The following is a 16,419-nucleotide window of genomic DNA, read 5'->3' as shown; positions in this document are numbered from 1 at the left end:
TTAATTTTCGAGGACTCAGGGATATTCTTTGGAGGCTATCCAGCACTCCTGGTGTCTATCCAATATAGAGCTAAAAGTGCCCCCAATCATTGTAACAACCAAAAAAATGCCTCTATGAGATTCTATTATATTCTTGATCAGACAATAAAAACTTCTGATTCTATGATCCAGCTACTCTTGCCTAATTGAGAAGATTGACCAATGGTTTCTTCATGCAAGCAGAAATTTTCCCTTCCATATGCACTAAGGCACAGTTTCCCTTAGTAGTCTTATTTACTTTTCAGCCAAATTTGTTCAAAAAAAGAATTGATAACTTTTATAATTTGAAAGCACAGAAAAGTCGTTTATGATAAATTTCCTAGTTGACATGATATTTGATTTTTAAACTAACTCAATCATCCCAATGCTGTATTCTTGCACACATTCACTTGCTACTCTTTCCTTTTCTCCTGCATAAAGAATGATTTGTTACAAATAAACCAGTGACAAAGCAAGGACGGCAACTTTTGTTATACGCTATTTTATTTGAAACATTCCATGAAAGTTCTATTTTCAAGTGAAATTCAGGGCATCACACAGTTCTACTAGAGCAAAAAAATGCTTTATCGTGCCTGTGTTCTTCCTTTGTTTGATTTGCTAGATCTTTCTGAAGGCTTGCCATCACAACCTGAATGGAAACTCATAGTACCCGACTAGTCGGGTTCTCTTACTCCAGGAGGTTTTTTCAGTCACTATCTTGAATTGTGAAATCTCTTTATAAAGAGGAATGTCCTTGGCTAAGCATTCATGTTGAATTCTTTGGAATAACCCTATCCTCTAGAAATTTCTACATAAGTATTCTATACAGTTTTGTTCATTCAACAAACATTTGTTGGGCAAATGATATAAGCCTTAAACTAGGGTAGGCACTGAAATCCTTTTCTAGATGGACTCAATAATAAAATATGATTTTCAAGTTCATTATTACAATAGGAATAATAATTTAAAAACTGACATATACATTCATAGCTATTACAATGCTTATTATATTCATTTTATAACACTTCATAGTAGCATAGATAAAATGATCTAGATCTATTTTTCTTGATATTACCAATGGTTGTAAAACCCCAGTCCTGCCTAACCTATGCTATATTAAAAAAACCCACAGACACAAATTCTAAGAAACAATTTTCATTAAATATCAAAGTTTCTCCAGATCACTAATATCTGTGAGCCATAAAAATGTATTTTTTAGTTTTTGCTTTTTTAAAAATTATTATTTTGAGACGGAGTCTCATTCTGTTGCCCAGGCCGGAGTGCAGTGCCATGATCTCAGCTCACTGCAACCTCCACCTCCCTGGTTCAAGCAATTCCCCTGCCTCAGCCTCCTGAGTAGCTGGGATTAGAGGAGCACACCACCACACCTGGTTTATTTTTTTGTATTTTTAGTAGAGACGGGGTTTCACCATGTTGGTCAGACTGGTTTCGAACTCCTGATCTCAGGCAATCTGCCTGTCTCGACCTCCATAAGTGCTGGGATTACAGGCGTGACCCACTGCACCTGGCCTTTTTTAGTTTTTTGTAGAAGTAAAATAAAATATTTGAGAAACGAATATACTTTTTACAGATTTGCTTCACTCATCTTGTAGGGCAATTGGAGAGAATTTTATTATAAATACAGTGTTATGGGCACTAATTTCTATTTCTTTAATTATAAGGAGAATCACCTTTTATTGCATTTCACATGCCATACACTATGCTGAAAAGCATGCGTGCATTATTTAATTTATTCCCTGTGATGCTATAAGAGAATTTAGTAATACACATTCTACAGATGAGGAAACCAGGGAAGAGATAGGTAATGTCAGAGCCAAAATTTGAAATCATAACTAAAAGAGAATGTCTCAGTCATTAAAGCCACAATATGTGGGATCAGAATTGCCTCTCTGGGGGTCTAGAGGGCAGCAATAACCAGAAGATGGCCTGGTCCTGGGGCTTGGATTCAAGAGAAGTGTTCCACCAAGGCAATGACAAGCAAGAGTTAAAAAGTGAATGGGGGTTCAAGTGTTTTGGGAAAAATAAGCATTTTACATTCTATAAATCATGTCTAAATGGCAAGTCAAAAGACAAGAACAGGCTAAAAATAGGAAAATAAACATGAAGAGAATATGTATTAACTGAATAACTTTTGTGGAGAGGTTACAGTCATAAGTTCTTTATGTAAATTATATGGAATCCTCACAAAAATCCTGTAAATAAGTTTTAAATCATAGTCTCTTAAATGAGGAAACAGAGGTTCAGAGAGGTTAACGCACTTGCTCCAGGGAGCAAACCCCTGGCCTGGAGGGCAGATTTGAGATTCCAGAAGCAGGACTGAGAGGTGTTTGGCACTGGGGTGGAGGTGGGGAAGGGGTAGGCAGGGTGGGCACGACGTTTCCAGTAGACTCTTCCAGAAGAGTCCTAAGTGATTGCTAGGGAACAAATCTAAAGCTCCCAGTTTATTCTTTCTTGCACAAAGCAGCATGTCTGAGGTAGGCTGAGTTAAACATTCAGAGTATGGCAAACGGATAGACTTACATGAGGCCTGAAATAAATACATTTTGAATAATTAATTTTCTGGTCACGAAATTCTAGTTAAAAAGCAAAACTGACATCTTGCCCTGCCTCCATGATGATTAGGCACATCATACCAGTCAGAAATGAAAACAAAACACACTTACAAACAAAAACCATTTCATTAATGGATGAACTAAAACAAAATGAAAAAGAACCCCCCAGTCCCCAAATCAATGAAGGCTTTAGTGCTTTCCCGAAGTTGCCAACTTCCTAGGAAAAGTGAATCATGACTCTGCAGTACTGATACCTACAGATAGATGCAGACTCATGCAAATATAATAATCATTAGAGAAAACAACTTTTTGTTTGTTTGTTTTTGCTTCCCCACCCCCGCCCCCCGCCCCCGTTGTTAACAGGCGAAATACAACTTTGGAAACCCTGTATTGTGAATGTTTATTTTCCTTCACATACCTGCTTCAAACTGTGTTCAGAGAGCCAGTTTTTCAAGACTCCCTTATAAATAGTTTGCTTTTGTAAACAAATATGCAACCTTTTTCTTAATGGTTTTATCTATCAATTGTCATTTAACAATGGCCAAGTGACATATATACAAAGAGACAGCATTAACTTATAAACAAAAAAAGAAAATTACACACTTTGTATATGCTTTCTGTAAGTTCTACATTCATCAAGGAGGAATCATTTAAACCTGCTTCCCCAAGTATATTTCAATGTATTGAACTCAGCTGAAATGTGAAATAAAATATTTATTCCTTTCCATATATTTAGGCAGCTGCAGAAAATTATGTCAAATGTAGTAATTTCATCATTTGTTTATTCAATAAACACTCAGTATCTATTATGTGTCAGGCACTATTGTGATCACTGAAATGGAGGAATGAATAAACAGATACAGGCACTGTCCCCATGGGGCTCACATTCTAATAAACTATTAATGTATTATAAATTACATGCAATATTAAGGATAATTGATTTTATATAATGCAAACATAGATAAGCAATTAGGACCTCAGATTTCATTCAGAAATTATTATCCTACTATCTTCACGTATTTTTGGAGATTTCAAAACTAATGTTCACTATTTAGTGACCATTATCTAAAAGGTTAACTGTGACATAAAGGCTGTATTCCAAAACAAAGAGGAAAAACAAAGTGTTCTCTCTTGAATGTGATGGTTGTTTAAATGGCTTATACCTACTTTAAAATCTTCATATTTTTAAAGAAGATGGAAAATTGGAACGGTCCATCAATATAAGTCATCAGTTAGCTAACAGAATTCCATTTAAAAAGTTTTTGGCAATAGAGTATCTCCATTTAAACAAAGCTATGGACATTATGATATTTTTATAAAAAATAATTAATTCTGCTTCTAGAAGTATCTAGAGAACAACTTGTTCACTGAGTAAATTTTGCTCCATATTTTGTGCAAAAATCATTGTAAAACCCATTTCTATTTTTTGGAAATAAAAAAGAAAATTAAAGTGACAATAATTGCTGCTTCCATCATTATGAGATTCCTGAGCTTTATGTCTGATGTGGATACAGTTAGACAGTAGCAACAGCTTTTGGAGAAGCTTTTGTCTCTTGAAAATGTTAAGGTAAGTGATTATTACTGACCTTACTAAATGTTATTAATACAGAAATAAAACATATTTAATCACTCTTTGCTGTGTTCTCACAAGATCTCCACGGTGCAAACCATAGATATGTTTACATAAAGATGTTCTTTGCTCATTAGCAGACTAGAACTTCCAGCTCAGATCGTTCCTTTGAAGTTAGGGAACTTGGGGTACAATCTGCAGGGTCATTAAAACAGTTTTCTGTATATAAATTTTCTTAATGGCTTTGGTCGTTTCTGATTCTTCTTATCCGGATACAGAATCTGAGGAGGGTGGCTCTATTATTCTGATGGAATGAATGCTCAGTGAGGTCAGAATCAAGTTGTTGAGGATGCCAGGAGAGTCTAGGGCATTCTCAGGTACCGTGCAGGGTTTGCGGGGAGGGTGCTGGACTTACAGATTGTTGTGGATTTCATCCTGGATGGTTTACTGAGCTCTTTGGGGTGCCTGAGGGGAAAATTACAGCAATTTTAAGAGTCTGACACACTTTCCAGCTGATAGCACTAAAAACATGACTTTAAGCCTCCTTTCTTTTTCTTGTTTGCTTCTCCGAATGAAGATGGCAGAACTAATCTATATGAACTATTATCTGTTATGTGAATTTTTATGAATTAAACTAATTTATCTTTAAAAATTCATTTTTTTTCTTCTATGAGCAACTTATACAATGGAGTGGACCTACTATATTTGTCAAAGTTATTAGAGCCCTGGGTTTTTAATTACTGGTTTGAACCCCACAGCTCTTCTGGCAAAATGTGGACTGCATACTGAAGGGAAAACAAAATAACAGATTATGCAATATACAAATAGAATTACCAGTGACTTATTCTCCTTTAAGTGAACATTTAATGCAATGGTTTTTGCTCTGGACCTCATATTCATTTTATTTTGCACTTTTTGAGGGGGAAGTGGTTCTGATGTTATCAATCAATAAAATAAATTCTACTTCAGGTGACACTTGTTCTTAAAATTAAAATAATGGAAAATATAAATTTGCATGCATAAGTAATTCAATATTTTAATATTAAAGCAAAAACTTTATCCAGTGCTAAGAGTTTTAAGTACATTCCCACTTACAATGAAATTATATGCTTACAAAGAGATCCTTCACCTAACCTTACTCTTATTTTTATAACTTGTATTAGTGACAGAATTTACTGAATTTTTCACAATTTACCGTTCATGATTTGAAATTGTTTCAACCTATATAAAATTATGAATTTACAATTTTAGATATAAGGAATGAATTAATCATATTTTCCTTAACTGGAATTTTAGAAACTATGAAAAACCTAAACTAAGCATGAAATATTATTATAACATGAATGAAATTTAAGAGTCCATTAAGCTATCTCTATGGATAGTTTTGTGCAATGCTCAAAATTTTAGGCCTCTGGATAGATGCAAATTACGTTTGTAGTTCTAACATCCCAATCTACGTATTAGTTTGAATAGCTCCACAATTCACGAATGAGGTTTTTCTTTCTCCTTTCTTAAGATTCTTCAACAATGTAATAAGGTAAACAGCAAATATTTTATGGATGAATCTAAGCATAAGTAGGTAAAAGTCATATGATCTTTAATTTAAAAAATAATATATCAGTTATTAATTATTAATACAAGAAACAAGAAAGGTGATTAAATTTAATCCACCTGTAAAAAAAAATAGCTCTGTTCTAGTTCACAACATTTCATATTTCTTATATTCATGGATATATAAAATAAGTCTAATTAATAAATATATTTACTTATAATAAATAAGTTTCCTTACTCTTTTGTACTATGATTGTATTTCTTGATCTTTTAACACTAATTCTGCTCTGTACTTTCCCCCAAAATCTGCTGTCCATCAGTTCTTTCTTTTCGTATCTCTTTCCTGTAGCTAATACTATAAAAAATCTTTAGCAGTCCTCAGCAATCACATCATAAAACTTAGAGTGCAATCTGAAACCTAATTGTTGCCATATTGTCAAATATGTGACCAGAAAAAAAAACTTTAAAATTATCATTTATGAGTATACATTCAGCTCTTGATACAGTCAAAAACCTTAATTCATAAAATATCAGTACAGAGAACGAAATGCAACTTTGCAATTATTTGCATAGAAGTTACCACTTAAAATGAGCACCAATACCTGTGACATTTGGGCTGTCTAGACAAAGGTTGTTTACCCAAACTAAATCCATTAAAGGTATGTCTCACACTGTTAGCTAAATCCTACTAAAAATATTCTTATTGAGTCCAGCTTGCCCTGGTGCCTAACTCCATGGCATAAATTAAGGTTCAGAGCAAGTCTCTTAACTCTTTCAGATCATTACAGCAGTATTCAAAAAGAGCAATCCAAATGATCATTGGATTAATCCAAACTGCAAGTGTACATGTTAAGTTTTATTTATCATTGCAAGTCTTCATCTACATTTAAAACATAAAATTCAACATTTGAAAGTAGAGCTATAAAAATGGATATTTACAAATGCAAAACAGATAATACCGTGTGTGTGTGTGTGTGTGTGTGTGTGTGTGTGTGTGTGTGTGTGTGAGGGAGAGTGTTTGGGTAGAATAAAGGGTTCCTAAGTTTTGCTTACAAGAGTGGTTTATAAATGAAACAATTATCACAGCAAAATAATAGCAAGTCCTATACCTGCAAGAAGTAATAAGTAGGACTTGATGTGTACTCTAAGAGGTTACTGTATCTCCTAAACTCTTAGGTATACTTCCTTAATGAAATTTAAAAATTAGAATTCAATTTGCAATTTTTCATTTCCTTGTCTTTTCTACTTTTTGTCTTATGTTCCACAGGCCAGTTCCTTGGTTCTTATTTCATACTTATTATACCTTATGTCATAAGTCATTATTCTCTATAGACTAAAACAGATGGGGCCTGAAACTCTTCAACCAAAGTTCAGAAAAGGCTGCTGAATTGTCCATGAATTTAGGACTGGATCCAGAGGCATTATCACTTAAATTCTCTCCACTTGACAAAAATGTGATGAACGTAGAAAAAAAGAAATTAGGTTTGAGAATCCATATAGTCTAATTGTTCTCTCGTCACTTTGATCAAGTCATTGGATGCATTCACATATTTTAAAAAGGCATTTCTTCAGCCACACCCTGAACTTCTGGGGTTGTTTCTTCAAATCAGAACATGAGCCAGTGTACCCTGTTCTTCACCTATCCAGACTAAACCAAAAATAAGAACTTCTTGAAAAATATTTGGGTAGAGAGATTGTAATCATTATTGGTTTGGTTTTTGTTAACCTTTATTTTTTGTTTGAGGAAGATTAAGTCAATCCACCTGGAGTTTAATACTGTGTGTTACTATAGTAACTTTATAGCCTGTTTGGCTGTGACAAAGGGGCTTCATCTCGTCCATTTCATGCTCCTGTGTCGACCTACTCCCTCCCAGTGTTTTATTATATCTGTCTTTAAGGGTATCTGCGGGAGTCACAGCTGCTGTGCTTTTGTAACAGAAAGCAGCTTTCACTGTGTGAAATGCTAGGCTCTAAGAGGTCTTACAGGCTGATGGCATTATTGAATTTCAAAGCAAAGACAAACAACATTAAATTGTTTAAAGCTAATATTCATGTTTTCCTGCATACTGTATATTTTTCTAGGAATAGCATGTAATTTATTTTTTTCCAGAAAAAGCATATAATTGCCATCTAATAGAATTATGAATGAGAGGAAAGGGAATGACCTTAAGGTAATACAACTTGAAAAAAAGGAAAATATATCTTTAGGTTAAAAAATAAACCAATTTCATATACAGTCTTTTAAAGAGGAGTTTTAAAAAATCAAGTAACTTGATTGCTTTATCCAGGTTTTATAGATATCTAAATATTGTTCAATGAGTAACTTCTGAATATGCTCTTATAGTCTATATGTAGACGCTGACTAATATTCTTCACTTTAGTAAAACTTTAGCTCTTTAGATTCTATTCTCAAACTAAGTTTTAGTCTTGATCTCTTATGAGAAAATGTGTTAGCCTCAGTTGTTTCCAAAGATAAAACATAATATTTGTAAGGGTAAGATTGAAATAGTTTTAATGTACTCAGAAATGTGTATGAGAATACTGAGAAAATACTTTTGATAATATTTTTACTTTTCAGTTTCTCTCATTTTATTTATTGAGCCATAGCACCTGCCCAGCTTGAAACTTCAAAATTCTCCTCTTCCCGGTATGGTCCAGTATGTATTATTTGCCTCTGTTCCATAAAAGGCAACTTTGGTAAGATTTTTTTCTCTTCAGATAATCAGTGCAGTGATTTTCCAGTTGTGTTAATTGTTGTGTTAGAAAAAGTGGTGAATGCTCAGAGTCTTGTTAACTTGCTAAGCATCTGGTCAGCAGGGTAGTTGAGTTCCAGCAAGGCTCTTGACACCTCTGCCAAGGGTTATTGATACCTCACACACCCCAGCTGAGGCAGATTGTTTTAGTTGGGCTTCATATCCATAGCATAGCCTGTAGTTAAGGGGAAAAAAAAGCAAACATGTGATTGACAGCCCACACCTCCTGGGCCCTTCTTACTACCAGACACAACATCTGCTATGCCCTGTGGAGCAGTGAACCAACACACACCGAGAGAATTGTTTCTAGTATTGTCAGGGTAGATTTTCTTTAACCCTTTGTAGTTACTCTCTGGAGAAAAGTGTGAGATGTCTTTTCTTAAGGGGTGAGGGTGGGAATAAATGTAAATTTGGGGGGAGATTAGGATGCTTTGCTTTAAAAGGAGTTTTACTTAATAAAATATTACAGAAAGTGACCGAAAAAGGAATATAGGGTAAGTGTCTAGAAATAACCTCATTGTTGTGCTTTTTATTGTAAAATGAAGATTTGTCATATTCTCTGCCATCATTATATCAGAATCAAAAAAAAAAAATTTGTACAGTGTAATAAATTAGTTGCAAATGGTTTTGGTTTTTATTCACTCAATACCCACAAACTAACGAGATTTTCATTGTATCTAGGTTTATAAAAATTATTTTCAATAATTCAAAAGGAATGAGGAAGCCAGTATATTTGTTAGGTAGATTTTAGAAGCTACAATGTGCCCCGGCCAAAGCTTTATGAGGCAAAAGTAATGTGCCTCTGGTATTCCATAACTTCCAAAGTTATACACTGAAATATGGGAGCCTATAGATCACTTTAGGAAACTTGCTTTTTGTTACTGCCAACCCAGCTACCCTGCTGATAGAATACAAAGTACTGTATTTGATAATAAATATGATTCTTTAAAAATAAATCAAAACACTTTTGTAGACTGCCAGCAATGTATTGGAACATTTAAGGGCTCACAAAAGTAATTACTAAGTTAATTTTTTTGGACATTTTTGAAGGGCTCATTTTTGTATCTAGATATGCTAAAGTATCTTCTGAAACAATTTCCTATGTGGGGCATATTAGTCAAAAAAGTAAAGAATAGAGAATAATGTTCAGGTAAAATCATTTCATTACAAATGTGCTCTCTGTTACAGGCATGATTAAAAATTAGGACACAAAGCTTCCATATTGAGATATAGCAGTAGTTCTAAGAGTAATTTAATGTATTCTTTTCACTTGGGCCAGTGTTTGTCAGACTAACTCTTTATCATAATATCATACATCAACACTAATTCTTAATAGCCATGATATCTCTGTTTACAATGCTTTAAGGACAAGCTTTGCTACAGAAGAGCTAGTAGCATTTTTATTAGGTCTTTATTACAGCAATGTAATTAGCAATATTATTGTTGTTATATATTACTCTAATGTCTTGCCAGCATAGTTACTCCCACATAATTCACCCAGTAGTATAAAGACAGAAAAATTTCACTTGAGTTATATGATATTAACATAATGTTATCACTCATTTTAAATAAATAAATAAATGTGTATATATCTTGAATATAAGATCCATTTGTTTCAACAAATTTGTTCTTAAGCCAAAAGATTTAGTCAGAGACCAATTAGCTTCTAACAATCAAATTTTTAAAAGTACTAATATACGGATAATTCAAGAAACATTTTTCCTGTTTCTCACTATTTTGAAATTTTATTACTTGCTATATTCTTATATGTATGTGTGTATTACTACCCAGTGTTACATTGATCTATTTATTTATTACTGTTCTAATGCCACATAATTGTTATTATAGCTTTAGTTAATGTCTAGATGAATGGTGGAAAAACACCTTATATTTGTTATTTCATCATTTATTTCTTGGCTATTTGTGTACACCTATTCTTCCACAGAAATACAACAGAAAAAATTCTATGTTCTCACTGATTTGTGGGGTCAAAAAACCAAAACAATTGAACTCATGAACATAGAGAGTAGAAGGATGGTTACCAGAGGCTGGGAAGTGTAATGGCAGAGGGGGAAGTTTGGAGAGAGGTGGGAATGTTTAATGGATACAAAAAATAGTTAGAAAGAATGAATAAGACCTGCTATTTGATACCACAATAGGGTGGCTATAGTTAATAATAAATTAACTGTACATTTTAAAATAACTTAAAGAGTATAATTGGATTGTCTGTAACTCAAAGGATAAATGCTTGAGAGGATGGATACCCCCATTCTCCATGATGTGCTTATTTCACTTTGTATCCCTGTATCAAAACATCTCATGTACCTCATAAAAATATACACCTACTATACAAAAATTTTAGAAAAAATTAAAAAAAAGACATACAAAAGAAAACAAAAATACATTTTAGGTATGATAGTTTGGTTCCTTTATTTGATACAGTCCTATAATCTCAGTCTGAGAATAGGAGAATCTAGTTCATTCAAAGTCGTTGTGAGCAGCGACTACTGATACCTGTTTTCTCACTTTGTGTTTTTTATTTGCCATTCATTCTCCATGTTTTCTTCTCTTCTTCTGAATTGAGTGAGTTTCATTTCATCCTTATTTTGATAGCTGTAAATTTTATTTCTATTCTTTCCATTGTTATGCTCAGTTTTCAACACATGTATTTAAATATATATTTTATAAAAATATATTCAATAATGTATCAGTATCTTTCTTCCTTTTCTTCTTTTCCTTTTTCTCTCTCTAAACCCCTTCACTTTTTAACTCTAATCTGGACTTTTGTTTCTAGATTATTATTTAAAAACATTCTTAACTTCCTTCTTTCTTGCTTGCTTCCACCATCCCCTTTTCTTCCTTCTTTGCATCCTCTTTCCGTTCTCTCTTCTTATAATATACACTTATTGAGATTTAATACTCATTTTACTTATATGTTTGCTCATCATTCCCTTTCCTCTTTGTTCCTTTCTGAAATCATTTATTTTCCTTTTGGAAGAATATTTCCACAAATGTGTGTCTTTTGAAATTTTTTTTTTTTTTTTCTGGAGACAGAATCTCACTGTGTCACCCAGTCTGGAGTGCAGTGGTGTGATCTCGGCACATTGCAACACCCACCTCCTAGGCTCAAGCAATTCTCCCAACTTAGCCTCCTGAGTAGCCAGGACAATAGGCATGTGTCACCACACTGAGCTAATTTTTGTATTATTTTTAGTAGAGATAGAGTTTTACCATGATGGCCAGGCTAGTCTCAAACTCCTGCCCTCAAGTGACCTGCCCTCTGTGGCCTCCCAAAGTGCTGAGATTACAGGCGTAAGTCACCATGCCTTGCTTTTTGAAATTTTTTTTTAAAAAATATCATTATATTTATTGTACTTTTGAAAAAAGATTACATTTAACATTTTCTTTCCTATATTTGATTATATTCTCTTTAGAAACTGTCAATAAATAAAAGTGTTTTCTTCACTCTATTTAATACTTCCATCTTTTAAATGTATTTTTACTATATTTTGGCATAGTTCTTTGGCTTGATCATTTAACTCACTAATTTGTCTTTTCTATTGTGCAACTACTATTTGTTTTTTATATGAGAGTATTAGTCTGTTCTCATGGGTATGTTCTCATGAGACTGGATAATTTATAAAGGAAAGAGGCTTAATGGACTCACAATTCCACATGGCATGGAGGCAAAGGAGAAGTAAAAGCCATGTCTTACATGGTGGCAGGCAAGAGAACTACCAGGGGAACTACCCTTTATAAAACCATCAGATCTTGTGAAACTTATTCACTGTCACAAGAACAGCATGGGAAAGACCTGCCTCCATGATTCAATTACCTCCCACCAGGTCCCTGTCATAATACATGGGAATTAGAAGAGTTACAATTCAAGATGAGATTTGAGTGGGGATACAGCCAAGCCATATCAATCAGTAATTATACTTTTCATTTGAAAAACTTATAGCATTTATTTTTACTGATATGTTCTTGTCTCATGAATGCTATTTTCTCCATTATCTTTCTACGTATGTAAAATGTACTTATTTTGAAGTCATTTTCTGATTTCTCTAATAACTTTGTTTCTTTGGAAAACATTTCTTTCTGTATTTCTTGTGCATGTGTTTTCTCTTTATGGGTCAATTACCTCTAAGTTTTGTTTATTTTTTGTACCATTTCATCTGTAACTGATTTTTTTTTCCAGTTAAGTGTTATTTTTTTTCCAGTTAAGTGATATTTTTAATAGCATCTCATCTACAACTGTGATTTTTTTTTTCCAGTTAAGTGGTATGGCTGCTGGAAGTGATTACCAAAGTTTAGTGGTTTGAAACAACACAAATATGTTATCTCACCAATTTATAGATTAGAGTCTGAAATGGGTCTCACTGTGGTAAAATCAAGTATTGTCAGGGATGCCTTGTTTTGAAGACTTTAGAAAAGAATTAGTTTTCTTGTACTATCCAGCTTCCAGAGGAAGGTTCTTAGCCCCCTTTCTTTATCTTCAAACAGTATCATCAGACTGAGTCCTCTGGTTGCCATCTTTTCATTTCTCTCTTCTGACTTTCTCTTCCACTTTTAAGGATCTCTGTGATTACATTGGTCCCATCTAGATAATGCAGGATAATTTTCCCATTTTAAGATCAGCTGTTTGGCTATCTTAATTCTAATTTTCTTCCCCCTTGCCATATGTATTTGTCCATTTTAGCACTGCTATAAAGACCCTGAGACTGGGTAATTTATAAACAAAGGAAGTTTAATTGACTCACAGTTCCACAAGGCTGGGGAGGCCTCAGGAAACTTGCAATCATAGTGGAAGGCAAAGGGGAATCAAGGCATGTCTTACATGGTGGCAGGGGAGAGAGAGCATGCAGAGAAATTGCCTGGCTTAAAACTATCAGATCTTATGAAAATTCCCCCACCATCATGAAAACAACATGTAGGAAACAACCCCTATTATCCAATCACCTTGAACCGGGTCCCTCCCTCAACATTTGGAAATTACAACTCAAGATGAGATTTGGGTGAGGACAGAGAGCCATATCATATTATTCCAACCCTGGCCCCTCCAAAATATCATGTTCTTTTTTCATTTAAAACCAATCATATCTTCCCAACAGTCTCCCAAAGTCTTAGTTCATTCCAACATTAACTCAAAAGTCCAAGTCCAAAGTCTCATCTGCGACAAGGCAAGTCCCTTCTACATATGAACCTGTAAAATCAAAATAAAGTTAATTACTTCCCAGATATAGTGGTGATACAGGCATTGGATAAATGTTTCCATTCCAAGTTGAAGAAATTGGTCAAGACAAAGGGGCCACAGGACCCCATGCAAGTCTGAAATCTGGCCAGGCAGTCATTAAATCTTAAAGCTCCAAAATGACCTCCTTTGACTCCATGTCTCACATCCACAGCATGGTGATGCAAAAAGTGGGTTCTCATGGACTTGGGTGGCTCCACCCCTGTGGCTCTACAGGGTATGACCCTGACCCCAGCCCCTTTGACTGCTTTCACGAGCTAGTGTTGAGTGCCTGTGACTTTTCCAGGCACACAGTGCAAGCTACTGGTGGATCTGCCTTTCTGGGGTCTGGAGGACATGGCCCTCTTCTCACAGCTCCACTGGGGAGAGTCCCACTGGGGACTCTGTGTAGGGGCTTCAACCTCACATTTCCATTCTGCACTGCCCTAGCAGAGGTTCTCCATGAGGGCTCCACCACTGCAGCAGACTTCTGCCTGGACACTGAAGTGTTTCCATACATCCTCTAAAATTAGGCAAAGCCTCCCAAAGCTCAACTCTTATCTTCTATGAACTAATAGGCCCAACACCAAGTGGAAGCCACCAAGGCTTGAGGCTTACACCTTCTGAAGCCACAGCCCAAACTGTGCCTTGACCCCTTTAGCCATGGCTGGAACTATAGCAGCTGGGACACAGGGCACCAAGTCCCGAAACTCTACAGAGCAGCAGGGCTCTGGGCCTGGCCCACGAAGCAATTTTTCCCTTCTAGGCCTACAGCCCTGTGATGGGAGGGCCTGCTGGGAACATCCCTGACATGCTCTGGAGAAATTTTCCCCATTGTCTTGACTTTTAACATTCAGCTCCTTCTTATGCAAATTTCTGTAGCTGTTTTTAATTTCTCCTCAGAAAATGGGGTTTTCTTTTCTACCACATGGTCAGGCTGCAAGTTTTCCAAACTTTTATGTTTTGTTTCCCTTTTAAATATAAATTCAAATTTCAAACCATCTCTTTGTAAATAAATATAACTGAACACTTTCAGAGTAAGCTAAATTACCTCTTAAATGCTTTGCTGCTTAGAAATTTCTTCTACCAGACACCCTAAATCATCTCTCTCAAGTTCAAAGTTCCACAGATCTCTAGGAAAGGGACAAAATGCTGCCAATCTCTTTGCCATAACATGGCATGAGTGACCTTTATTCCAGTTCCCAATAAGTTCCCCATCTCCATCTGAAGCCTCCTCAGCCTGGACTTCATTGTCCATATAATTATCAGCATTTTGGTCAGAATCACTCGACAAGTCTCTAGGAAGTTCCAAACTTTCCCTCATCTTCCTATCTTCTTCTGAGCCCTCCAAACTGTTGCAACCTCAGCCTTCTACTCAGTTCCAGGGTCACTTCCAAGTTTTCAGATTATCTTTATAACAGTACTGCTCTCTGCTGGTAGCAATTATTTGTATCAGCCCATTTTCACACTGCTCTAAAGGTACTACCTGAGACTGGGTAACTCATAAACAAAAGAGGTTTAATTGACTTACAGTTCCCCATGGCTGGAGAGGCCTCAGGAAACTTACAATTGTAAATTATAGTTGAAAGCAAAGGGGAGCAAGGCACATCTTACATGGTGGCAGGAGAGAGAGAGCATACTGGGGAAACAGTGATCCTTAAAACCATCAGATCTCATGTGAATTCCCTCACCATCATGAGTACAGCATGGGGAAAACTGCCCCCATGATCCAATCACCTCCTACAAGATCCCTCCATTGACACCTGGGATTACAATTTGAGATAAGATTTGAGTGGAGACACAGAGCCAAACCATGTCAACATGTAATTTAACATACTAACAGGTTTCAGGAATTAGAACATGAGCAATATTGGTGGATCAAGGAAAGTGTTCTTATTCTGACTGTTACAAGTGTACTGTAAAGCATATTCAAGTAGGGGCAGCAGCTTATTAACATGGCCTTAGCTAATGATATTGACCACATTTAACCTTGTGACTTCTCAGCTGCTTGGGTTTTTGCTGTTGTTGTTGTTTGTTTATTTATTTTTATGAAAAAATTTTCACTAATAGGCCAGTACAAAGTTTCTGTTTTTGTTGTTTGAAAATATAAATCTATACTTATTAATTTAATTTTTTTCCTGTTCTGGGTTAGAGGTGGAAGTAGCAAATTTAAAGTGTGCTTAAATGTAAAAATTAGAAGAATAAAAAGAAGAATTTATACCCGTAAACCACTAGATTAGAAGCAAACACACACAGTTAATATAGAAAATATTCAAAAAAGGAAACAAGGAAGAATAAAAAGATATGAAAAAGCATGCAGTCTCAAGACCAACTATATCAATTATAGCAATATAAGTCAAGAGTTACACTATTGATACATGAAGATTTTTAAACTGAGTCAAAAAAGAAAAAAAAAATTATTTTGATAAGGCAATGAAGGAATCATTTAAAACAATAAAAAATATCTAGGTTGAAATAAAAGAATTTAAAATGTTGCACAAATACAAAAAGAAAAGCAGAAATCACAATATTAATATCAGACAAGGTATATTAGGAATAAAAATGCAATAAATAAAAATATTTTTTAAAAGGTTTAATTATATGTGTTCTGCTTTGTAGAATTTGAGGTTTTATTTGTAGTGTAAACAGAGTTGTTAATTTTCCACTTCTTGTTTAAGAATATATATTAAGTCTGTTCAGATTAAAATTATCTTGTATTGCATA

This window comes from Mandrillus leucophaeus, unplaced genomic scaffold (genome assembly GCF_000951045.1).
Source record: "Mandrillus leucophaeus isolate KB7577 unplaced genomic scaffold, Mleu.le_1.0 Scaffold841, whole genome shotgun sequence".
NCBI lineage: Eukaryota > Metazoa > Chordata > Mammalia > Primates > Cercopithecidae > Mandrillus > Mandrillus leucophaeus.
The sequence above is the reverse complement of the archived record's forward strand: the minus strand, read 5'-3'. Positions refer to the sequence as shown.